The sequence below is a fragment of the Schistocerca nitens genome, chromosome 2, assembly GCF_023898315.1.
Source record: "Schistocerca nitens isolate TAMUIC-IGC-003100 chromosome 2, iqSchNite1.1, whole genome shotgun sequence".
NCBI lineage: Eukaryota > Metazoa > Arthropoda > Insecta > Orthoptera > Acrididae > Schistocerca > Schistocerca nitens.
The window spans coordinates 385,521,414-385,547,309 of NC_064615.1; the positions used below are offsets into that span (position 1 = coordinate 385,521,414).

General features: G+C 41.6%; 1 protein-coding gene across 5 annotated transcripts in view; it reads left to right on the forward strand.

Moving 5' to 3' along the window:
- Window positions 1-25,896, forward strand: part of LOC126236235 (prominin-like protein) — a 572,733-nt gene that overhangs the window by 207,954 nt on the left and 338,883 nt on the right. The gene's annotated exons all lie outside the window — the stretch shown is intronic.

The following is a 25,896-nucleotide window of genomic DNA, read 5'->3' on the forward strand; positions in this document are numbered from 1 at the left end:
AGAAATCCCGTGGCGGACGCGGAGGCGTGGACGGTATAGCCATTGATATCCGGGAGACTGGCCAAGTGAACTTCCTGCAGAAGGGCAAAATCAATATCAGAAGCCCTGAACATCTTTTGCATAAGGCGGATTTTTACCCTGGAACGGATGTTGTTGGTGTTGATGGTCGCTATCCGGTAGGCCTGGTGGCAGACTGCTGGAGGCTGGTCCACTCCGCCGTTCGCACAAGGGCGGGGGCGTCGCAGTGGAACGTTATCCCGCTCGTCCGCAGGGGATTCTGGGGAGAGTGTGATTAGTTGTTCGGCCCTCGACCTCCTCCGTGCCACACCGTGGTAGCGGGCACCGGTGTATCATCTGTTTTGTCTGCAGAAGACGATGTAATGGTGCGTGGTGTAGTGTCGCCGGTGATATGTCCATGAATTCGTTCAGTGGCTGCATGGGGCGTCGAGGAGATGTGCGCCGGCACACTTGTGGATGTCTCCGCGCTCATAACGTCTTCGTCAGCAGTAGCGGGTTCTGGTGTGTTGTGCTGGCCGACGGTTGCATCATCCTCGACTTGCAATGTCTCCTCTTGGCCGGAAACGGCGCGGCGCCTTCGCTTGCGACTTTGTTTCCTTGTGCGACCCTCCGTGTTCGACGACGGAAGGGAGTCGCGTCGCTCTGGCAGGAAGGCCGCCGTAGGGACGATGAGCGAGTCGATCTCCATCGTGTTGCCGAGGGCAGGATCAGCGTCCGGTTACGTCGGCATCGTCGGAGCGGCGTCGATGACCGGCCGAGGTGGCGGGCCGAGGTGGCGGGCCGTCCGAGGCGCTCTCCGTCGGTGTCTGGTCGGGCTCGTTGGTGGCGCCCGGGCGGCGTTGCAAAGCGGTAGGAGAAACTAGAGTAGCGGTCTAGGTCACCGGTAGCACCGTATGTTGCGACGTGGGTGGTCCTTCGGCAGCTGGAAGTTGCGTAATGCGCCGGTGTAGGCATTCGGATCTAAGGTTGCCTTCTTTGCCGCACCCGGAACAGGTCCGAAGCTGGCCGTCGTATATAATTATTGCACGGCATCCGCTGATCGGTAAGTAAGACGGGACGTGGCATCGGAGATCAATGGTGACCTGTCGGACCCGTTTAGGACAGGATAGGTCCGATACTGTGTCCACTTCTTCGCTGTGTGGCCATGGACTCTGCCGTATGGTCGGAGTGCCGCGACGTCTTCCTCAGCAGGAAGTTCGAATGGCAATTCGAAAATGCGTATCGTGCGCATACCTAAGCCTGCGTGGTCGACGGTTACCGCCCCCACATTGCCATCAGCATGACAGAAGCGGAGTCTCTGTTTGGTCTCACGTAGGATGCGTTCGCACGCCGCGTCGTTAATGATTTTAACATAGACCGTGCTGCTCACGATCGACAAATGTGTGCCGATAATATTTGTCGCCGGGATCTTCACTTCCTCTCGCAGAAAACGCTCCATCTCGAGTGCTTTGGGTTGCAGAAAGTAAATCATAGTGTAGATTTACGGTAATGGTTGGCCATGGATCGTATACGGTAAGCCAGCGTTTAGCAACGGCCTCTAGAATGTAAACAAAGGCGAGCTCGCGCTCCGCACGCGGTAACACGGACACGTCTGCTCTGTTGTCCTGCCAAAGGCAGACTGTCCACTCAGCTATCGGGGCGGACTCTGTGAACATAAAGCATCTTGAAGTTGTAATGCGAGACCATGCTGTAGGCCACATTGCAACTCAGTTGTCGTTTTTTGATCCCATTACATAATGAAAATTAATCTGCCTATTATGTGTGGTAACAGAATTAAACGCCTAGCTGTAGTATAGTATACTACTTTCGCATTAATTATTGTGTTCATAATCACCGCACCCTTTACTATCACAAGTCAGTAACGAACATCGTTCCACACTTCTAATTCTTTGCTGTGCCTTTGTAGGAGGACTAGACAAAATTAAATGAACATCCTAGTCACTACGTTTCATTTCCGTAACTCGTTTTCTCATATATCTGTATACACTGACGCTTGTTGTGTTCCCTTAAACTAGAGCATCACTGAAAATGTTCTCAGGTACCTGTATGTATGTGAAGTGATAATCTACAATCACATCTTGCTACATAGATTTCCAGCAAGAATAAATTTTGCAGTGTCCACTTAGTTTTTGCGTCCGTGACAGCCGTCGCTAATCTGGTAGGACTATAATGACCTACTTCATTTAGTGTATTAACAGCATACGGAATTCATGTCAGTACATCATAGTGTGATAAACTCAGTAACGAAAAAAGTAAGCTTCCTGATAGCGACAAGTAAGCATTAGAAATAATTGTTATTGTAAGCATTAGAAAGAATTGTTGTGTTTAACTGCCAAGATAGTAAATACTGGAACAGAACGAGGTGGCGCAGTGGTTAGCACACTGGACTCGCATTCGGGAGGATGACGGTTCAAATCGCTACCGGCCATCCAAGATTAATCTTTCGGTGATTTCCCGGAATCGCACCAGGCAAATGACGCGATGGTTTTCTTTCGCATCTTTGACACAATCCGAACTTGTGCTCCTTCTCTAACGACCTCGATGTCGACGGGACGTTACACCCAATCTTCCTTCCTTCAGTAAATGCTGAACTTCAGTTAAATATGGGTATGGAGTAGGGTTTCCCCAAACTTTTCGTCTGACGAAACACTCTGTGAATTATTTCTAAGGTTAATAAAATTAACAAAAAATTTTTAAAATTAGAAACTTGTTTATTCAGTGATTACTTCAGTTATACATCAAACTAATAACAAAGAAGTCGTAATAAGTCTTAAAAATAACGAAAAGATGTCGAAAAAAAGGAACGCCGTGTTATTAATAGTTTTTCATGGAGCACTTATTTACTTCCTGCGCAACGTCAGAGTTCCGCGAAACACAGCTTGAAAAACCGTGGTATAGAAATCAATGCGAAAAGAATTTCGTAAACGTACAGCAGCCCTTGCAAAATCTGCTCTACATCTGGTAAATGAAAATAAGTTGCTTCATTGATGCAAGGTGTACCGTTCAATGGATGTTCGTAATCTCGTCCAGTCCGTACAACAGGGGAAGCATTCAATCCAGGCCACAGATTTCCGTTGCCGAAGCCATTCTTAAAACATTTGCCACCATGAGAGCAATACGCATTGAGATTTTTATATCAAAAGATCTGTGTTTATGCTATCGCATTTTGGTGTATTCGTTTTGAACAAGAAACACCGAGAAAATAAGTAACACACATCAAACCACAATTCTGAATTTCTGCTAATTGTAAGAGTATTGAACGTGGGAGAGCGTTACCGACTGTAAACACTGATAAGTAAACGGTAACAGTTGTAAACATTTCTCCGTTCGTACGCGTGCGCTTGTAGCATTTCTTACCGGGACTGTGCCAACATTACCTCGGATGCTGAGCTCAGGATCAAACCGTAGCGGGCGCGAATTTCTACCCGTAACGGAATGTCGCCACCTCGGTGTGCCGTCGACCATGTTCACTTCCCGGCTTGTTAGCTTCAATTCTGTCGACCTTGACCCAGTGGCAGAATTACGGTGCGCTTTTACACCTTCATTTTCAAGATAGCGTTCCTGTTCACGGAAGGAGGAGCTTTCTGTTCAGAACTGAGATTGCTATCGCTTCCGCAGTTCGCGCGACCTTGCGTTTCTTCTATAGAATTAACAAATTAACAGCATAGAGCGTTACTAAGACTTCAAACATTGCTGAAAGCTGTTGTTTCAACTCATGATATCAAAACATGCTTAAAACAGTGCCTATCCAAAATCTTACATTGACGCAGTCATGGATGAAGCAGCTACATTAGGCCTGGTAAACCAGAATGGTGCTGAAATTGATCTTGAACGTAAGACTGGGCCAGTAAACCATAAACTGAGAAAAGTGTTCGCCCTACAGATATTATTATGCCGTAGCATTTGTTGTTTGTTTTCAGTGCAAAGGAACGATCTAGGGCACTGGGACAGTGAGTTGCGACAATGTTCTAAGAAAGGAGGCTTACTGGCAAGAAAGAAGTCATGTGGTTTCATCTCATTAATATATTATCGCTGCTGAATTAAAAACATTAAAGTTAGAAGTGATGAGTTTAATTTTCAGATGTGACATAATCGTTAAGAACTGCTATATGTCTTCAACGTAATCCTCCGTGTCATTTGCAGGAGTACGATTGCTTAGTTGGCGGGCATTTACGGGCATTTATATGCGCCGAACAGCCTGATACTCATTTCGTATTACGTCGCCATGTTAAATAGCGTGCGGGTTACCGTTCAACGTTTTGCTGCAAGAGTTGAGGGCTTTAAACTTTGCAGTGTGGAACAGAAAGGTATTTTTGTATCTTGCTCATGGTACGTTATTGTACGTTCTTTTTACATCTCTAGTTCCTTAGCATATTTATTTACTCATCATGTATTTATTGTACATCTAGATATTATATCTGACGAAACATATTTAAAGATAACTCTGTCATGTGCTTAGTACAAGAACTGTAAATAATGAGTTCGCTAACACCGTGCAAAAGAGACGCTTGAAATTCTGTGGCCCATGTCTACAAAATGGATGAGAATAGACTCTCCAGGACACTACTGAACAGTATTAATTTGAAAGTCAAAATTAGTTTGTTGGAAGAAAACAGTGAAGATTTACAGTACATAAACATCCTAGAGGAAATTACAAGAAATTATCTTGTTTGTAGAACACAAGTAAAGCAGCACAGATTTGTGGAGAAGCTTAAAAAGAAGTCTGGAGTCGTGGTCAGAAGAACGGAAGACGAAAGAGATTTCATGCAGAGGTTTTGAAAGGATTAAAAGACAAAAATCAAGGCAAGTTTGACTTTTAAACGCGCGTTTTAGTTGGGCAAAACGTAGAAATAATATTAGAAGCTGAGGGCTGATGATTTTGAGGTCGTTTAGTAACCGAGATATCCAAAATAGAGAAAATAAACACGCTACTTTGGGACGACTTGTGTGCTCAAATACGTGGAGAAAACAAGTTTAGAAACAAACTAACAAGGGAACCTCCCCATCGCACCCCCCATCAGATTTAGTTATAAGTTGGCACGGTGGATAGGCCTTGAAAAACTGAACACAAATCAATTGAGAAAACAGGAATAAGTTGTGTGGAACTATGAAAAAAATTAGCGAAATATACAAACTGAGTAGTCCATGCGCAAGATAGGCAATATCAAGGACACCGTGAGCTCAGGAGCGCCGTGGTCCCGTGGTTAGCGTAAGCAGCTGCGGAATTAGAGGTCCTTGGTTCAAGTCTTCCCTCGAGTGAAAAGTTTATTTTTTTATTTTCACTTTATGTGACAAACTCTTATGTTTTCATCACTATTTTGGGAGTGATCATCACATCCACAAGAAAACCTAAATCGGGCAAGGTAGAAAAATCTTTTTACCCATTCGCCAACTGTACAAGTTAGATGGGTCGACAACATATTCCTGTCATGTGACGCACATGCCGTTACCAGAGTCGTACAGAATATATCAGACGTGTTTTCCTGTGGAGGAATCGGTTGACCCATGACCTTGCGATCAAATGTTTTCGGTTCCCATTGGAGAGGCATGTCCTTTCGTCTACTAATCGCACGGTTTTGCGGTGCGGTCGCAAAACACAGACACTAAACTTATTACAGTGAACAAAGACGTCAATGAACGAACGGACAGATCATAACTTCGCGAAAATAAAGAAAGTAAACTTTTCACTCGAGGGAAGACTTCAACCAAAGACCTCTCGTTCCGCAGCTGCTCACGCTAACCACGGGACCACGGCGCTGCTGAACTCACACTATCCTTGATGTTGCCTATCTTGTGCATCGACTACTCAGTTTGTATATTTTGCTTATTTTTTTTCATAGTTCCACACAACTTCTTCCCGTTTTCTCGATTGATCTGTGTTCAATGTTTCAAGGCCTATCCACCGTGCCAACTTATAACTAAATCTGAGGGGGGTGCGATGGGGTGGTTCCCCTGTAAGGTATTACCCAAGCTACAAAATAACGAAGTATGAGACTGATAAGTCAATGTCAAATATTTCACCTGAAATTTACGTCGACCTTCTCCAGGAAGCTTTCAAGAAAAGTAAGAAAATTGATATCTCCAAACCTGATGTTGAGAGATTTTCACTTAATCACGTAGCTGTTTCTGAAAAAAGCACTAAGGAAATTATAAATGTAAAAATAATGAGGATGGTGAATTTGATTCTGATCACTACCTCTCTAAAATTGAAATATAAACATGGCAACTGGTCAGAATTATCTGAAGTCAGTAATAATGCTGCACAGAAAACATTTGGGTCAATCAAAAATAAAAATAAAATATGGTGGAATGAAGCATCTGAAGAAGCTTTAACAGAGAGGACGAAAATATAGTAAAAGTGGAAATGCTCAAGAAAATCGAACAGTGTGAGCATTTTAAATAGCAAATAAAGGAAACATCGAAGATAACGAAGAGAGATTTTGAAAACAGGGAACTTTCAGAAATTGAGGAAAATTTTTTATTTTATCAGACATGTGAGGGCTGGTTCAAGACCCCAAGTATGTGTTTTATAAAGGAAAATGGCAAACTCGGCGTAAGGAACGCTGAAAATGGCGAAATACTTATAAAATATTTTGATTAGGTTCGTAATTGTCCAGAGCCAATCCATAAGCTGGAATTCTGAAACACATGAAAACCAGGAATAATATTTACCTCCGACTATCAAAGAAATTGAAGTAATTAGAACCTAACAAAACGATAAAGCTGATGGAAAAGACTCACTTACAGCGAAACCTTTGAAATGAGCTCTCCCAAAAATAAAAGAAATGAGCTGAAATTAACCTCTGAAGAAATCTGGAAAACAGAAAAAAATTCCGGGAGAGTGGAAGATAGCCTTAATACATCTACTACATAAGACATACAATAAACTAGAGGTTAACAACTACAGATAGATTGCATTGCTTTCCAATATTTTACTACACTAGTTAGAAACAACACTTCGGAAATCATATGTGTGAATATCAAGGCGTGAGCAGGAAGGGCAGATCATGTTCTGAACATATATTTAACGTGAACTCAGTCATTTGCCACAGATTGCTGAATTCAAAAGATAGTGTAGTGCTGTTTGTTGATTTCAAAAAGGCTTTTCGCTCCGTTGACAGGTAAACTATAGATAAAATAATTTGAGAATTTGGTGTAATTCTAAATTAGCTATCTAAGTTGTGAAACGCTTACAGGCGTAGTATCTAAATTGAAATTTATGGGAGAAATATGTATCCCTTCGAAATAAATGCGGTTGTGCGACAAGGTGATGGCCTGTCACGAATTCTTTTTGTCATCTGGAAAGAGTAGTGAGAATTTGGTATGAAAAATTGAGTGAATATACGTTTTCACCAATAGGGTTGGGAAGAGGAATCAAAAATATTGGCGTAAAGTGTCTCGCATTTGCAGAGAACTTTGGTATAATTTCTGCAAATATGTCATTGGCTGTAATACAAATTAATATTTTAGAAGAAATAGCCAGTAGGGTCGGCTTAAGAACTTATGCAGAAAAAACAATTTTTTAACAAACATTAAAAATGCGCCGACCGCGGTGGTCTAGCGGTTTTAGGCGCTCAGTCCCGAACCGCGCGAGCGCTACGGTCGCAGGTTCGAATCCTGCCTCGGGCGTGGCTGCGTGTGGTGTCCTTAGGTTAGTTAGGTTTAAGTAGTTCTAAGTTCTAGGGGACTGATGACCACAGATATTCCCATAGTGCTCAGAGCCATTAAAAATGCACCGAAATTTCTGAAAACAGGTAAATCCAAATTGACATGTTTAAAATTTAAATATCGTGGGGAGATAACCCAAGAAAATGGTATGGAAGAAATTGCTGTAGAGGAAAGGATAAATAAAATGGGAAGAGCATTGGTATAGCCAAAGCCTTTTACAACAGAGGATGCCTGTCTAAAAATGTAGCAATAAGACATAACAATACTGTAATTTAGATATATTAGAAATACCACAAATTCGAAGCATTAGGAAAATATTAGGCCCGCTACAAATCACGGAATGTTGTGAAATTACAAATCATGGAATGTTGTGAAATTACGTAGTAACGATGAAATTAATCAAAACATCGAAAAGATATCAGAAGTACGTTTGAATGATATTTCTGGCATTTGACTGTACAAACTTCATTATTTTATGTTACTATCATTATTCCGGCCTTAGGCCATTGTCAAGTACAACAATGTTGGGTATAATTAGATTTTAAGTGATGTCATCGTCAAGATCTATCGGACTGCGTGTAGGTGACTATAAAATCACCGAAAGCTATAGCAGACAGGTAGGAAACATGCTTTGCAGCCATAAAACAATTGAGCCACAGAATGAACATCAATACAGTAGTTACATGTGCAGTGAACACGCCTATTTAATATCCATGAACATATTACAAGGCAAAAAGAAAAATACCATGTTCAGTCACTAAGGACATCTGCTGATATAAGTTCCATTACAAATAGTGCGATGCAAATTTACAGTAGTTATCCACATAACTTAAAACTTATTTCATCATTCTCACTTTTTAGTAAAATCCTGAGGTCATTCTTACTTGAGATCTGTTCCTATTCAGTAGCAGAATCTTTACATGTGAAATACTAAACATGAAACAAGAAAATGTGAAATGTCTTATCGCAAGCTATAGATAAAGCCAATACAACTCATTCCTCACAAAGTTACATAACATCGAATATTATAGAGTATCTCTCTCTTAAACTAATAAGAAAGTGCCAGAACTTACAAGAAAAGGCGAAGGTGAGTAAAAAAATATTTGGATATGATGAGCCGCGAACTAGCGGCACGTAAGCTTTAATCTTACAATTCTGCGTTACTCATTACACTAGACCAATCATTAATAATATGCGACTGTAACTTGCATCTTATCGTTTACTGAAAGTTTCAGTCGGAGATATGTTACTGATTAACGTTTAATTGTACCAAGGACAATGCGTTTTTGAGGGATCGTTAATGTGCCGTTGCCTTGGAACGGAATATTTCCATAATATACAAGTTTCAGTAATCCGTTAAGAGCCAATACGACGTTTCCCGGCGTTCTATTACAACAACTCGCACAATTAGCGACGGGTTTTAGATCCGCAATTTGCTGGTGCGTAGACACTGTTTATATACATATGGGCTTCAACTAAAAGCCAATATGGCATCTCGTACCCTATAATGAAGAAAGGTGAAGTCATGTAGCTTGTGTAGTGTCCCTCCATCTCATTGATCTACGTTCGAAAGCTCGTTCAGAATGTCGGACAAGCTAGATATTGCTCTGCACCTTCGGAAAGACTCCTCAACGTGCATTTTCCACACTATGTCGTCAAGAACTCCGCACGCTGAAACTTTGACCTTTGAACACACAGATGGTGTGCCGACAAATTAAGAAATTGATGAAAAAAACAGACCTTGGGAAAAATAACGTTGCTTATTTTCCCGTATCAAATCCAACAGAACATATAGAAACGACTGACGTGTTTTTAAGCAAACATTCACAGGTAGCTGGAGTCGTAGAGTTTTTGTTATTTGTGTAACATGGGACTACTGCACAGTAGTACAGATTGGGCCGGAACAACGATTTAATTGGATTTTGTTTAGTTTTAGATAGAAGCATTGCTCTTTTATTTTCAGTTGAGTGCAGGCAAGAGAACGGTGGCCTGCACGTTGTGGACAGTTTGTTCCTTTCAGTTAAGATGCCCATCCAAGACCTGTGTGTTTCTGGTGAGGTACCTGGGAGGAACTGTTTCATAAAAATATTCGCTAATCTTCGGTGCGATGTAAGGATCACCTGTGACATCTTAGTGTTTTTATGTCTTTTATAGACATACTGGTCACCTTAGCTTGTTCAGATCATTTATTTTCAAAATCGTCTATTACATTTCGGCCTTAACAACTTTCAAGTAGAACAGCGAAACTGCAAGAACAGTAAGTGTATACAGAGTTGCATCGTTTCACTTACATGATGATGCTCATGGTTGTATCACACATTACTCACAGTATCTGATTTTTTTACATGTCAGAATATATGATTGGAAGAATTCTTGCATATCAGTCGAGATGTAGATAATGCAAATTACAAAAGTGGTGAAAAATAAATGTTCACCGTAAACATTTTCAGCATGTTTTGTGTAAATAACATCAAATTATATTGAGGTAACAAACGTCATGTGATACCGCCTAATATCGTGTCCGACCTCCTTCGACCCTCATAGAGCAGCAGCTCGACGGGGCATGAACTCAACAAGTCATTGGAAGTTCCTGCAGAAATACAGAGCCATGCTGCGTTTGTAGCCGTTCATACTTGCGAGTAGAGGAGAGAGGAGGATTTTGTGCGCGAACTGACCTCTCAATTATGCCCGTTAAATGATTGATGGGATTCATGTCGGGCGATCTGGATCACCAAACCATTCACTCGAATAGTCCAGTATGTTCTTCGAATCAGCTGCTAACAACTGTGACCCGGTGACATGGCGCACTGTCGTCCGTAAAAATTCCATCGTTGTTTGGTAACGTAAGGTCCATGAATGGCTGCAAATGGTCTCCAAGTAGCCGAATATAACCATTTCCAGTTAATGATCAGTCGAGTAGGATCAGAAGACCCAGTCCATTTCATGTAAACACAGCCCACACCATTATGAAGTCACTGACAGCTTGCACAGTGTCTTGTTGGCAACTTGGGTCCATGGCTTCGAGGGGCCTGCGACACAGTCGAACCCTACCATCAGGCCTTACCAGCTGAAATCGGAACTCATCTGACCAGGCCACAGTTTTCCAGTTTCCCAGGACAGGCGCTGCAAGCGATGTCGCGCTGTTAGCAAAGGCACTTGCGTCAGTCGTCTGCTGCCACAGCCCATTAACACCGAATTTCGTCGCACTGTCCTAACGGGTACTTTCCACGTACGTCTCACATTGGTTTCTGCGGTTATTTCACGCAGTGTTGCTTGTCTATTAGCACTGACAAGTTGCGCAAACGCCGCAGCTCTCTGTTAAGTGAAGACTGTCTAGCTCCAACGACCATTTAGCAATCAAAGTCTGGTAATTCCCGATATACGGCCATAATCACGCCGGAAACCTTGTCACATGAATCACCTGATTACGAATGACAGCTCCGCCGATGCACTACTCTTTTATACCTTGTGTACGCGATACTACCACCATCATCTGTATGTGTGAATATCGTTGTCCCACGACTTTCGTCTCGTTAGCGTAATGTACATGGTGGCTTTTTGATATCACCTGAAGCTTTGGATGGAGGGACTTATTCATAGAGTAGGTATATTTGTGCAGTGAGCATTCAGTTAGCCAGCAAAGAATTTTCTTCGCCAACATCCATTGCCTCTAAAATCAGATGACTACGTGGCACGGCGGAATGCTTACCCGGAAGCGCTCTGCAGATCATGAATGTCATCACATCGCTAATACAGACCGACCTCGTTCAAAAGTACGAGGGGGCATTCAATCAATAATGCAATACATTCTTTTTCTGAAGGCAGGTTGGTTTTATCGAGGATGGCAATAAACCATATTAGTCTCCACTCTTCTGGCTACAAAATCCGGTTTTTCAACATAATCTCTGTTTAGTGCGACGGCCTTACGCCACCTTAGAGGGAGGGCCTGTAAGCCTCCATGGTACCACTCTAGTCGTCGACGTTGCAGCCGTCTTGCTGCTTGGACCACCTCCCCATCATCCATTTATTGCTTCCCGCAGAGTGGGCCATATAGATGGAAGTCGGAAGGTGTGAGATCCAGGTTGTAGGGTGTACGAGTAAGAACAGTGTGATGAGGTTTTGAAGCTCGTCTCGGGTGCGCAGGCTTGTGTGAGAACTTGCGTTGTCATGGAGAGGCATAAGTTGTTTGGATTCTTGTGGCGATGAACACGCTGAAATTCGTTTCTTAAATTTCCTAAGGGTAGCACAGTATACTTCAGAGTTGATAATTGCACCTTGAGAAAGGACATTAACCAGAATAAACCCTTCAGAGTCCCAGAAATCTCGTCCGCAGCTCGTAGTCTAGTGGCTCGCGTTGCTACCTATCACTGGATTACGAGGTCCTGGGTTCGATTCCCGGCCGGGTTGGGGATTTTCTCTGCCTCGGGACTGGGTGTTTGTGTTGTCATCATCATTCATGAAAGTGGCTAAATTGGACTGTATACGGATTGGGAATATGTACGGGCTCTGATGACCGCGCAGTTGAGCGCCCCGCAAACCAATAATAATAATAATAATAATAATAATAATACCCGTGGAGGCCCGGGAAAAGAATAGGCCTCCGGTATGTTCTGCCAGTCGTAAAAGGCGACGAAAAGAACAAACCACTAATAGGGCTAACCCCCCCTTTAGTGTGATTAGTTGGTTCAGGACAGAACTAAAGAAGCCTCGGACAAGCGCCGTCATGGTCGGGGACGACGCTTGAACCCTATGCCCGCCCACAATGGTAACGACACTGCTAGCCAACTGGAAAATGATTTAAATCCAAATAGAGGTGTTTTGCAGGATATGCTTCCTGCAACCACCCTAGAAGGAAAACAAAGACAGAGGATGAGATGGTCAGATGAAGTTAATCGACACCTCATGTTCTGTTATTACCAAGCAACAAACCTAGGAACCAACACAACTGGATACAGATCACAAGTATACACAACATTTATTACCAGATACCCAGAATTAAAATTTTTAACAGAACAAAGACTAGCTGATCAGATCCGTGTAATAATCAAAAATAACAGGATACCCCAGTCAGAATTAGAAAACATCAAACAACAAGTACAACAAATACTGGAACAAAATAATGTGCAATCAGAAGAAGAAGAAAATACAGTAATGGACTCAAACATCCCAGAGCAAACAAACAAAGAACAACACGCACCAATTAAACAATCAGAGGAAAAGGAAATCTTAAGACAGCCACCAGAACAAGCACAAATAGAACACGAAGTGACACACATGTTAGATATAGAAGAAAAATTTCAGCTGACATATATAGAATACAAAGACACAAATACAGACATAAGACCATTCTTGCATAGACCACCAAATAACCCACAAGTCGAAACAACAATAAAAACTATCAACACAATCATACACAACAAAATAAGTGAAAACACAACTATGGAAGAGTTACAACTACTGGTTTATATAGGAGCACTCACTACACTAAATATACACACTAGGCAGAGATCAGAACCAACCAACACACAGAAGAAACCCACAAAACCAGCATGGCAACACAGGCTACAGATCAGAATAGAAAAACTGAGAAAAGACATCGGACAGCTAACACAATTTATAAGAAATGAAATCTCGGAAAAAAAACGAAAAAGGTTAGGTAAAATCTCCCAACAAGAAGCGACAGAGCAATTAGACGAAAAGAAGCAGAAATTACAAGCATTAGCCAAACGACTCAGAAGATACAAAAAAAGTGAAAATAGAAGGAAACAAAACCAAACATTCAACACAAACCAAAAGAAATTTTACCAGACAATAGATAACACACACATTAAAATAAACAATCCACCAAACATAACAGACATGGAACACTTCTGGAGCGGCATATGGTCTAACCCGGTACAACATAACAGGCATGCACGGTGGATACAAGCAGAAACAGACACATACAAGATGATACCACAAATGCCTGAAGTGATAATTTTGCAACATGAAGTCACCCAAGCAATTAATTCTACTCACAATTGGAAAGCCGCTGGAAATGATAAAATAGCAAATTTCTGGTTAAAGAAGTTCACCTCAACACATTCACATCTAACTAAATTATTTAACAGTTACATTGCAGACCCATACACATTCCCTGATACACTTACACATGGAATAACTTATCTGAAACCTAAAGATCAAGCAGACACAGCGAACCCAGCTAAATATCGCCCCATAACATGCCTACCAACAATATACAAAATATTAACTTCAATCATCAAACAGAAATTAATGACACATACAACACAGAACAAAATTATAAATGAACAAAAAGGCTGTTGCAAAGGAGCACGAGGATGTAAAGAGCAACTGATAATAGATGCAGAGGTGACATATCAAGATAAAACTAAACAAAGGTCGCTACACTACGCATACATTGATTACCAAAAAGCTTTTGATAGTGTACCCCACTCATGGTTACTACAAATATTGGAAATATACAAAGTAGATCCTAAATTGATACAGTTCCTAAACATAGTAATGAGAAATTGGAAAACCACACTTAATATCCAAACAAATTCAAATAATATCACATCACAGCCAATACAGATTAAGCGTGGAATATACCAAGGAGGCTCATTAAGTCCTTTCTGGTTCTGTCTTGCTCTGAACCCACTATCCAACATGCTAAATAATACAAATTATGGATACAATATTACTGGAACATACCCACACAAAATAACACATTTGCTATACATGGATGATCTAAAACTACTGGCAGCAACAAATCAACAACTCAACCAATTACTAAAGATAACAGAAGTATTCAGCAATGATATAAATATGGCTTTTGGAACAGACAAATGTAAGAAAAATAGCATAGTCAAGGGAAAACACACTAAACAAGAAGATTACATATTGGATAACCACAGCGACTGCATAGAAGCGATGGAAAAAACGGATGCCTATAAATATCTAGGATACAGACAAAAAATAGGAATAGATAATACAAATATTAAAGAAGAACTAAAAGAAAAATATAGACAAAGACTAACAAAAATACTGAAAACAGAATTGACAGCAAGAAACAAGACCAAAGCTATAAATACTTATGCCATACCAATATTGACCTACTCATTTGGAATAGTGAAATGGAGTAACACAGACCTAGAAGCACTCAATACACTTACACGATCACAATGCCATAAATATAGAATACATCACATACATTCAGCAACAGAAAGATTCACATTAAGCAGAAAGGAAGGAGGAAGGGGATTTATCGATATAAAAAACCTACATTATGGACAGGTAGACAATTTAAGAAAATTCTTTATAGAACGAGCAGAAACTAGCAAAATACACAAAGCAATCACTCATATAAATACATCGGCTACACCACTACAATTTCATAACCACCTCTACAACCCGTTAGACCACATAACATCAACAGATACGAAGAAAGTAAATTGGAAAAAGAAAACACTTCATGGCAAGCACCCGTATCATCTAACACAGCCACACATCGATCAAGACGCATCCAACACATGGCTAAGAAAAGGCAATATATACAGTGAGACAGAAGGATTCATGATTGCAATACAGGATCAAACAATAAACACCAGGTATTACAGCAAGCATATTATTAAAGATCCCAATACCACAACAGATAAATGCAGACTTTGTAAACAACAAATAGAAACAGTAGATCACATCACAAGCGGATGTACAATACTAGCAAATACAGAATACCCCAGAAGACATGACAATGTCGCAAAAATAATACATCAACAGCTTGCCTTACAACATAAACTTTTAAAACAACAAGTTCCTACATACAAGTATGCACCACAAAATGTACTGGAGAATGATGAATACAAATTATACTGGAACAGAACCATTATAACAGATAAAACAACGCCACATAACAAACCTGACATCATACTCACCAATAAAAAGAAGAAATTAACACAACTAATCGAAATATCCATACCCAATACAACAAATATACAAAAGAAAACAGGAGAAAAAATTGAAAAATACATCCCACTGGCTGAGGAAGTCAAAGACACGTGGCATCAGGATAAAGTTGACATCATACCAATTATACTATCAACTACAGGAGTCATACCACACAATATCCACCAGTACATCAATGCAATACAGCTACATCCAAACACATATATACAACTACAGAAATCCGTAATTATTGATACATGTTCAATTACCCGAAAGTTCCTAAATGCAATGTAACATATACCGTACAGTTAAAAGGAAGTCACGCTTGATCAAGGTCCGCGTCACTTTCATTTCGAACCAGACCTAAGGTCTGAGAAAGGAAAGAAATAATAATAATAATAACAACAATAATAATAATTCTCCCAGAAGACCGTCGCCATGACTTCACCGGCTGAGAATATGGCTTTGAACTTTCCCTTCGGAAGAGAGGTGGTGTGCCTTTTTGTTTCCGGTTCGAAGTGATGAACCAATTTTTCGTCGCCTGTGACGATGTTCGATTAAAATTGTCACGATCAGCCTTGTAACCCCCAAGCGATTCCGCACAATTAGTCCTTTTCTGGTCTGTTATGCTGCGAGGGACTCTTTGGGCACACAGTCAACTCGTTTACGTGGGGCTCCCAAAACTGGCCATGTAAAAACTTCAAAATCGATTCTGGAAATCCACTTCTGGTTACCGGTTTTCCTATTCCACAACTGATTTTCCCTCCGATGTAAATGCAACCGGCTTTGAAACTTGCTTCGTCTGTCAGGTCTGCTTTTATAAATTTCCGGCTAATATGGACGGAATGCCTTCTTTTTACAGTGGAGGATAAGTAGAAATATTAGACTGAAGCGGTTTACACCTCGTCTAATTGAAGATAAATAGCGATTGTGCTGACTAAATCACAAACTGTAACAGCTGTTTCTCAGACGCCATATTTAGCTAGGCCAACAAATCGGCTTCAGGTCTTCATATATAAACGCGACAGCGAAAAATGGTTTCCGAAACTCGGTTTTCGTCTTCCGGAAGATGTTTCGCACATAAACGTAGTGACTTTTGAGTACCCCCACTACCAACAGAGACGTATAGAGCCACCTATCGGAACTTCAAGAAATTATAGGAGCTGCAGCTGGAATATTCCACGCCTCAAATTCCGCACGTTTTTAACCGAAATTGACCGAGGAAAAAAAAAGTGTTGCATCGCTTACTGAATTCCCCTCGTACTGTGGATAATCTACATATGTTTCATAGGCATCTTAATAATTTACATTCGATATTTTTAATGAACTGGGCTTAAAACTTTGAAGAGGTAAATGCAAAAGAGTTTCACTTCTTTGCAACAAGTGTCCCAGCTCAGATGTTGCTGATTCGTTTGTTCTAGGTACAGAAGAAATAGTCACAGCTATTTTAAGTTTTCTGCGGCAATTGATCCTGTTGCCACATCTGTTTTATTATATCATGCTGACACAGCATTGCAAAATGGGTTAGTAATACGCAGAAATGTCATGAATACAGCGAATTTGGACCTTGCGATTTCACCGGTTCTCTTCACGGATGTTGCCCATTATTAATTAAAAATGACCTTCAAGGAAACGATAGCAATCGCAAGTAGTTGTTATTTGAAATGCCATTCTGTAATACGTATCTTATGCTATAGTTGAATTCTTTTATCTTGATGGCTCGCGCATGCCCGCCCAGACGCGGGAGATTGCTGTGTTGCCAGTTGCACATGACGCACGCGCCAAGAGAAGCAGCGCCATAGTATAGTATAGTTCGCAAGCTTACGTTTAGGGGGGAGCGCGTAGTTTATGAAGTAAAGCCACCACGGCCGCATTAACCCTTTCGCTGCTACAGAGACGTGCTCCCCGCATTCCGCGCTGTGCGCGATTTTGTCACTGCACTGCTCGCCTGTGCTGACACATGGTGTTTCCGACTGCTTTGACACACTTATCATTCGATTCCACAAAAACTATTTGGCCCAAAAATTAGATTTTTACACATCTTCTTGACTGATACCTTCCCCCCACTTCCTTTGACTGATTGAAGTGCTTTAAAATAAAGCCAAACGCGCCCGGTGTAAATAAAACTTTTATTACAGTCGCGAAAGATGGAATATTTCTCAATATTACAAACGACACCTATGTGGTACTTAAATTAAAGAGATATTGTTATACAGTAAATTTTATATGAAATTTAGGTACCTTGTCCCCCCCCCATGAACCATGGACCTTGCCGTTGGTGGGGAGGCTTGCGTGCCTCAGCGATACAGATAGCTACCGTAGGTACAACCACAACGGAGGGGTATCTGTTGAGAGGCCAGACAAACGTGTGGTTCCTGAAGAGGGGCAGCAGCCTTTTCAGTAGTTGCAAGGGCAACAGTCTGGATGATTGACTGATCTGGCCTTGTAACAATAACCAAAACGGCCTTGCTGTGCTGGTACTGCGAACGGCTGAAAGCAAGGGGAAACTACGGCCGTAATTTTTCCCGAGGGCATGCAGCTTTACTGTATGATTAAATGATGATGGCGTCCTCTTGGGTAAAATATTCCGGAGGTAAAATAGTCCCCCATTCGGATCTCCGGGCGGGGACTACTCCAGAGGATGTCGTTATCAGGAGAAAGAAAACTGGCGTTCTACGGATCGGAGCGTGGAATGTCAGGTCTCTTAATCGGGCAGGGAGGTTAGAAAATTTGAAAAGGGAAATGGATACGTTAAAGTTAGATATAGTGGGAATTAGTGAAGTTCGGTGGCAGGAGGAACAAGACTTCTGGTCAGGTGAATACAGGGTTATAAACACAAAGTCAAATAGGGGTAATGCAGGAGTAGGTTTAATAACGAATAGGAAAATAGGAAAGCGGGTAAGCTACTACAAACAGCTTAGTGAACGCATTATTGTGGCCAAGATAGATACGAAGCCCACAACTACTACAGTAGTACAAGTTTATATGCCAACTAGCTCTGCAGATGACGAAGAAATTGAAGAAATGTATGATGAAATAAAAGAAATTATTCAGGTAGTGAAGGGAGACGAAAATTTACTGGGTGACTGGAATTCGAGTGTAGGAAAAGGGAGAGAAGGAAACGTAGTAGGTGAATATGGATTGGGGCTAAGAAATGAAAGAGGAAGCCGCCTGGTAGAATTTTGCACAGAGCACAACTTAATCATAGCTAACACTTGGTTTAAGAACCATGATAGAAGGTTGTATACATGGAAGAACCCTGGAGATACCAGAAGGTTTCAGATAGATTATATAATGGTAAGACAGAGATTTAGGAACCAGGTTTTAAATTGTAAGACATTTCCAGGGGCAGATGTGGACTCTGACCACAATCTATTGGTTATGACCTGTAGATTAAAACTGAAGAAACTGCAAAAAGGTGGGAATTTAAGGAGATGGGACCTGGATAAACTGAAAGAACCAGAGGTTGTACAGAGTTTCAGGGAGAGCATAAGGGAACAACTGACAGGAATGGGGGAAAGAAATACAGTAGAAGAAGAATGGGTGGCTTTGAGGGATGAAGCAGTGAAGGCAGCAGACGATCAAGTAGGTAAAAAGACGAGGACTAGTAGAAATCCTTGGGTAACAGAAGAAATATTGAATTTAATTGATGAAAGGAGAAAATATAAAAATGCAGTAAATGAAGCAGGCAAAAAGGAATACAAACGTCTCAAAAATGAGACCGACAGGAAGTGCAAAATGGCTAAGCAGGGATGGCTAGAGGACAAATGTAAGGATGAAGAAAGCAGGTGTTGACAGATGTGAGAATTACCGAACAATCAGTTTAATAAGCCACAGCTGCAAAATACTAACACGAATTCTTTACAGACGAATGGAAAAACTAGTAGAAGCTGACCTCGGGGAAGATCAGTTTGGATTCCGTAGAAATACTGGAACACGTGAGGCAATACTGACCTTACGACTTATCTTAGAAGAAAGATTAAGGAAAGGCAAACCTACATTTCTAGCATTTGTAGACTTAGAGAAAGCATTAGGAATAAGAGGGATAGCTAATGACTGGTTTTGATCATACCTAGCAGATAGGGCACAAAGAGTAGAGATAACACATACTTCAAATACATCTAAATGTTTAGTAAAACACTTATCAGAACCAAAATACATTAATATAGGGGTTCTGCAAGGTAGCATATTAGGACCAATACTGTTCCTGATATACCTCCATGACTTTCCCACTAGTGTCACTCGTGGTGAAAAAATTCTCTTCGCTGATGACAGCAATATCATAGTCACTGAGAAAACGAGAGAATTCCTTCCAGAGAAAGCAAATGATGCTCTCAGAGAAGTTTACAATTGGTCAATAAGCAATAAAGTGACATTGAACATAAAGAAAACTAATGCCATAAATTTCAGTTAGAAGAGTGAAAATGACAGTGTTAGAAGAGTGAAAATGACAGTGTTAAATTATATGTAGATGGCGCCTCTATAGAATGTGTAACAAATGCAAAATTTCTAGAAATGAACATTGGTTCTCAGTTGAAGTGGGGTGAACAAAGGTACTTGGTCCGCAGCTCGTGGTCGTGCGGTAGCGTTCTCGCTTCCCACGCCCTGGTTCCCGGGTTCGATTCCCGGCGGGGTGAGGGAATTTCTCTGCCTCGTGATGACTGGGTGTTGTGTGATGTCCTTAGGTTAGTTAGGTTTAAGTAGTTCTGAGTTCTAGGGGACTGGTGACCATAGATGTTAAGTCCCATAGTGCTCAGAACCATTTGAACACAAAGGTACTTGCAAACAGAATGTCATCAGCATGTTATGCCCTTAGAATCCGATCATCAGTGTGTAACATGCAGTGGCTTTTAGTTACATTCTTCTTGCATTCAATATAGATTTTTGGTTTTAAAGATTATAAACTGGTCCCTATTATAAATTTTCATTGAAATAAAGGAGCAGTTACTCTTCTCCTTAGATTTATTGAAGCCCTGTGTGTCTCATTACGTTGATTTGCATCCGTCACCGATAAAACTATTTTGGCAAATGCTGAGGTGACCCTGAAGAGAAAACTAGTAAAATACATTTTTTTAAAAATTGTTTAGTGACTTAATCACTTGATTTTTAAGCCTATATTGTCTCTTGCCACAAGTATTTTTTTGCGAGAAGTATTTGTCATCATTCGTTAATTTTATTTGAATTTCATTCATTAATACCGTTTCAGAATATGAATCATCCTTGCACAAACGGTATCATCTGTTATTTATTCCATCACATGTTTTACTCAATGCCCACGCTACTGAGCGTTTCGGAATTTTGATGCAGACACAAAGTACACTTTTGAATACCGATTGATAAACATGGACGGAAAATTGAAGGGCTACTTATTGGCTTACAATAACAATTGAATCTCGGAACGGCAGGAACTCTTACGACAGACAATAACAGGATGCCGTCAACAATAGTTATGTAACACGTCAGCAATAATTACGTAACAATGGCAAGACGATTGAGTGTTTCCCCACATGACTGAATGCGCCTGACCGCGTCGACTGTTATCATTCGCTTGCTCCCACGGACTGGTTTCACCCAAAGGAAAGTACACTTTGTGATCAAAAGTATCCGGACACCCCCAAAAACATACGTTTTTCACATTAGCTGCATTGTGCTGCACCTACCGCCAGGTACTCCATATCAGCGACCTCAGTAGCCGTTAGACATCGTGAGAGAGCAGAATGGGGCGCTCCGCGGAACTCGCGGATTTCGAACGTAGTCAGGTGATACGGTGTCACTTACGTCATACGTCTGTACGCGAGATTTGCACACTCCCAGCACAATCAAGTACAGGCTGACCTCGTCTGTTGACAGACAGACCGCCGAAAGTTGAAGAGGGTCGTAATGTGTAATAGGCAGACATGTATCCAAACCATCCCCTCCGCGGTACGTCCCCAATGGGATCCTGCATAGTGTTTAAAGTATACTGCACACAAGCAGTAATGTATTGCTCGTCTTATTATGTGCAGACAGAAGTATATTCTCGTCTCTATTCAAAGCTATAATCAATGAATTTCGTATATCAGAAATGTATTAAGATATTTACGGAATAATGCATCCAAGTAGCAATGAACTATATTCTGTCTACATCTACATGACTACTCTGCAATTCACATTTAAGTGCTTGGCAGAGGGTTCATCGAACCACAATCATACTATCTCTCTACCATTCCACTCCCGAACAGCGCGCGTGAAAAACGAACACCTAAACGTTCCTGTTCGAGCTCTGATTTCTCTTACTTTATTTTGATGATCATTCCTACCTATGTAAGTTGGGCTCAACAAAATATTTTCGCATTCGGAAGAGAAAGTTGGTGACTGAAATTTCGTAAATAGATCTCGCCGCGACGAAAAACGTCTTTGCTTTACTGATTTCCATCCCAACTCGCGTATCACATCTGCCACACTCTCTCCCCTATTACGTGATAATACAAAACGAGCTGCCCTTTTTTCCACTCTTTCGATGTCCTCCGTCAATCCCACCTGGTAAGGATCCCACACCGCGCAGCAATATTCTAACAGAGGACGAACGAGTTTAGTGTAAGCTGTCTCTTTAGTGGACTTGTTGCATAGTTGAATTGACAGCCTTGAGAATTGTACTATTTATCGAGTAATCGAATTCCAACGGATTTCTTTTGGAACTCATGTGGATCACCTCATACTTTTCGTTATTTAGCGTCAACTGCCACACTATACAGCAATCTTTTCTAAATCGGTTTGCAACTGATACTGGTCTTCGGATGACCTTACTAGATGGTAAATTACAGCATCATCTGCGAAAAACCTAAGAGAACTGCTCAGATTGTCACCCAGGTCATTTATATAGATCAGGAACAGCAGAGGTCCCAGGACGCTTCCCTGGGGAACACCTGATATCACTTCAGTTTTACTCGATGATTTGCTGTCTGTTACTACGAACTGCGACCTTCCTGACAGGAAATCACGAATCCAGTCGCACAACTGAGACGATATCCCATAGGCCCGCAGCTTGATTAGAAGTCGCTTGTGAGGAACGGTGTCAAAAGCTTTCCGGAAATCCAGAAATACGGAATCAACCTGAGATCCGCTGTCGATAGCGGCCATTACTTCGTGCGAATAAAGAGCTAGCTGCGTTGCACAAGAACGATGTTTTCTGAAACCATGCTGATTACGTATCAATAGATCGTTCCCTTCAAGGTGATTCATAATGTTTGAATACAGTAGATGCTCAAAAACCCTACTACAAACCGACATCAATGATATAGGTCTGTAGTTCGATGGATTGCTCCTACTACCCTTCTTAAACACTGGTGCGACCTGCGCAATTTTCCAAATCTTTAGGTACAGATCTATCGGTGAGCGAGCGGTTGTATATGATTGCTAAGTATGGAGCTATTTTATTAGCGTAATCTGAAAGGAACTTAATCGGTATACAATCTGGGCCTGAAGACTTGCCCGTATGAAGCTATTTGAGTTGCTTCGCAACCCCTAAGGTATCTACTTCTAAGAAACTCATGCTAGCAGCTGTTCGTGTTTCAAATTCTGGAATATTCCATTCGTCTTTCCTCGTGAAGGAATTTCGGAAAACTGCGTTCAATAACTCCGCTTTAGCGGCACAGTCGTCGGTAACAGTACCATCAGCACTGGCGCAGCGAAGGTATTGAGTGCGTCTTGCCGCTTGTGTACTTTGCATACGACCAGAATTTCTTCGGATTTTCTACCAAATTTCGAGACAATGTTTCGTTGTGGAACCCATTAAAGGCATCTCGCGTTGAAGTCCGTGCCAAATTTCGCGCGTCTGTAAATTTTAGCCAATCTTCGGGATTTCGCGTTCTTCTGTACTTCGCATGCTTTTTTCCATTGCCTCTGCAACAGCGTTCGGAGCTGTTTTGTGTACCATGGAGGATCAGTTCCATCTCTTACCAATTTATGAGGTATGAATCTCTCAATTGCTGTTGCTACTATATCTTTGAATTTGAGCCACATTTCGTCTACATTTGCATAGTCAGTTCGGAAGGAATTGAGATTCTCTCTTAGGACGGCTTCTAGTGACACTTTATCTGCTTTTTTAAATAAAATTACTTTGCGTTTGTTTCTGGTGGATTTGGAAGAAACGGTATTGAGCATAGTTACAATGACCTTGTGATCACTAATTCCTGTATCAGTCATGATGCTCTCTATTAGCTCTGGATTGTTTGTGGCTAAGAGGTCAAGTGTGTTTTTGCAACCATTTACAATTTGCGTGGGTTCGTGGACTAACTGCTCGAAATAATTTTCAGAGAAAGCATTTAGGACAATCTCGGAAGATGTTTTCTGCCTACCACCGGTTTTGAACAAGTATTTTTGCCAACATATCGAGGGAAGGTTGAAGTCCCCACCAACTATAACCATATGAGTGGGGTATTTATTTGTTACGAGACTCAAATTTTCTCTGAACTGTTCATCAACTATATCATCGGAGTCTGGGAGTCGGTAGAAGAAGCCAATTATTAACGTAGTTTGGCTGTTAAGTATAACCTCCACCCATACCAATTCGCACGGAGTATCTACTTTGACTTCACTAAAAGATAAACCACTACTTACAGACACAAACTATTTCAACTAACAAGTTACAAACATAAGTGTATTTCTCATGTGAAGCTATAATTTATGTATTCCATGTATGAAGTGCTCAAACAGCATTAAATCTGTAAGATCTGTGTAAAAATACATTAGCGCAAACAATTTCAGATGAGAATAGCTCGAGGTTGTACCGAGAACTTCTCATCTGAAATAGATAGAAATAGGCCATTACTAACCAATATTTTCTCTTTATTTTACAAATTATTCCTAACCACACTCATTGTGTTACATTTTCTTTTTTTATTACTTTTCTTTGACATTTGCATTGTGTAAATTATATTCTTATCAACTAGGTAGTAACAACATATATGAAACCATTTTAACAATTGTTACGCATTCAATTCGCTGTAACCTCAGAGAAATCTTTATATATTATGTTCTGTATATTATTTAGAAAAAGGCATTAACAACTTTATACCAAACAGACTGTAACAATGAGAAGTCTTTGCTATTAGATTCAGAAGCATCCAACCTCAATTCGGGAGGACGACGGTTCAATCCCGTCTCCAGCCATCCTGATTTAGGTTTTCCGTGATTTCCCTAAATCGTTTCAGGCAAATGCCTGGATGGTTCCTTTGAAAGGGCACGGCAGATTTCCTTCCCCATCCTTCCCTAACACGAGCTTGCGCTCCGTCTCTAATGACCTCGTTGTCGACGGGACGTTAAACACTAACCTCCTCCTCCTCCTCCTCCAACCCACCGTACATTACTTAATCAAATAAATAAAAATAAAAAAAGTCTGCTCGCGGCACATCCCCTTAGCCCGTGGCTGGTCGACTTCCGCTCGCTCAGTGCCTCCCCTCTGCCCTATGCCTCTGGCAACTCATCTTCCCTTCCCACCCTCACGAATGCCTTACCCCCTTCGTCGCACCTTCCCCACCCTCACGAATGCCTCACCCCTTCATCGCATCTTCCCCGCCCTCACGAATGCGTTGCCCCCTGGCCTCACCTGCCCTCACGAATGCCTTGCCCCCTTGGTCGCACCTGCCCCGCCCTCACAAATTCCTTGCCCCCTTCACCCTGCATACTCCGCTCTCTGCTCCCTGTCAGCCACCTCTTTGCACTGCCCCTTATCCTTGCTCCCCTCTCGTTTGTTCATGGATCTCTTATTGATTCCCCCACTGTCCCCACTGCTCTCCTCCACCCCCCCCCCCCCCCCTCTGCTCTCCCCTAGCCCTTCCTGCTGATCTCCCCATAACTCCACCACCGCTGCTCTCCCCCAGTACCGCTGCCACCCCTCATGTTGCCGTTTGCACTTGACCTCTCCAACAGGTTGCCACTCACGCTGACCCTGCCTTCTGCCACTCTGTTCGGGCCCTTTATCATGAAATCTATATCCTTTCCTTCATTCCGTGGGCAGTCCCTCTCTCAGCTCTGTTTTCCCCACCACTCACTTGGCCACCACCCTTTTGTGCCCCCACCCATTCTTATTCATTTTATTAGCCAAACTCCCAACTCCCACTTCAATTCTTCCCTTGCCCAATGTCTCTTGCATTTCTCCCTCCCCCCTTCCCTCCTTTAAAAACAGTCTCCGCTGCTGTGCTCTGTCTTAGGAAATAGTATCCTGCAGGAGATTGCATGCAGGTACATGGGGTGTGGTACATGTAGGCTTCTCACATCTACTAGTGGAAG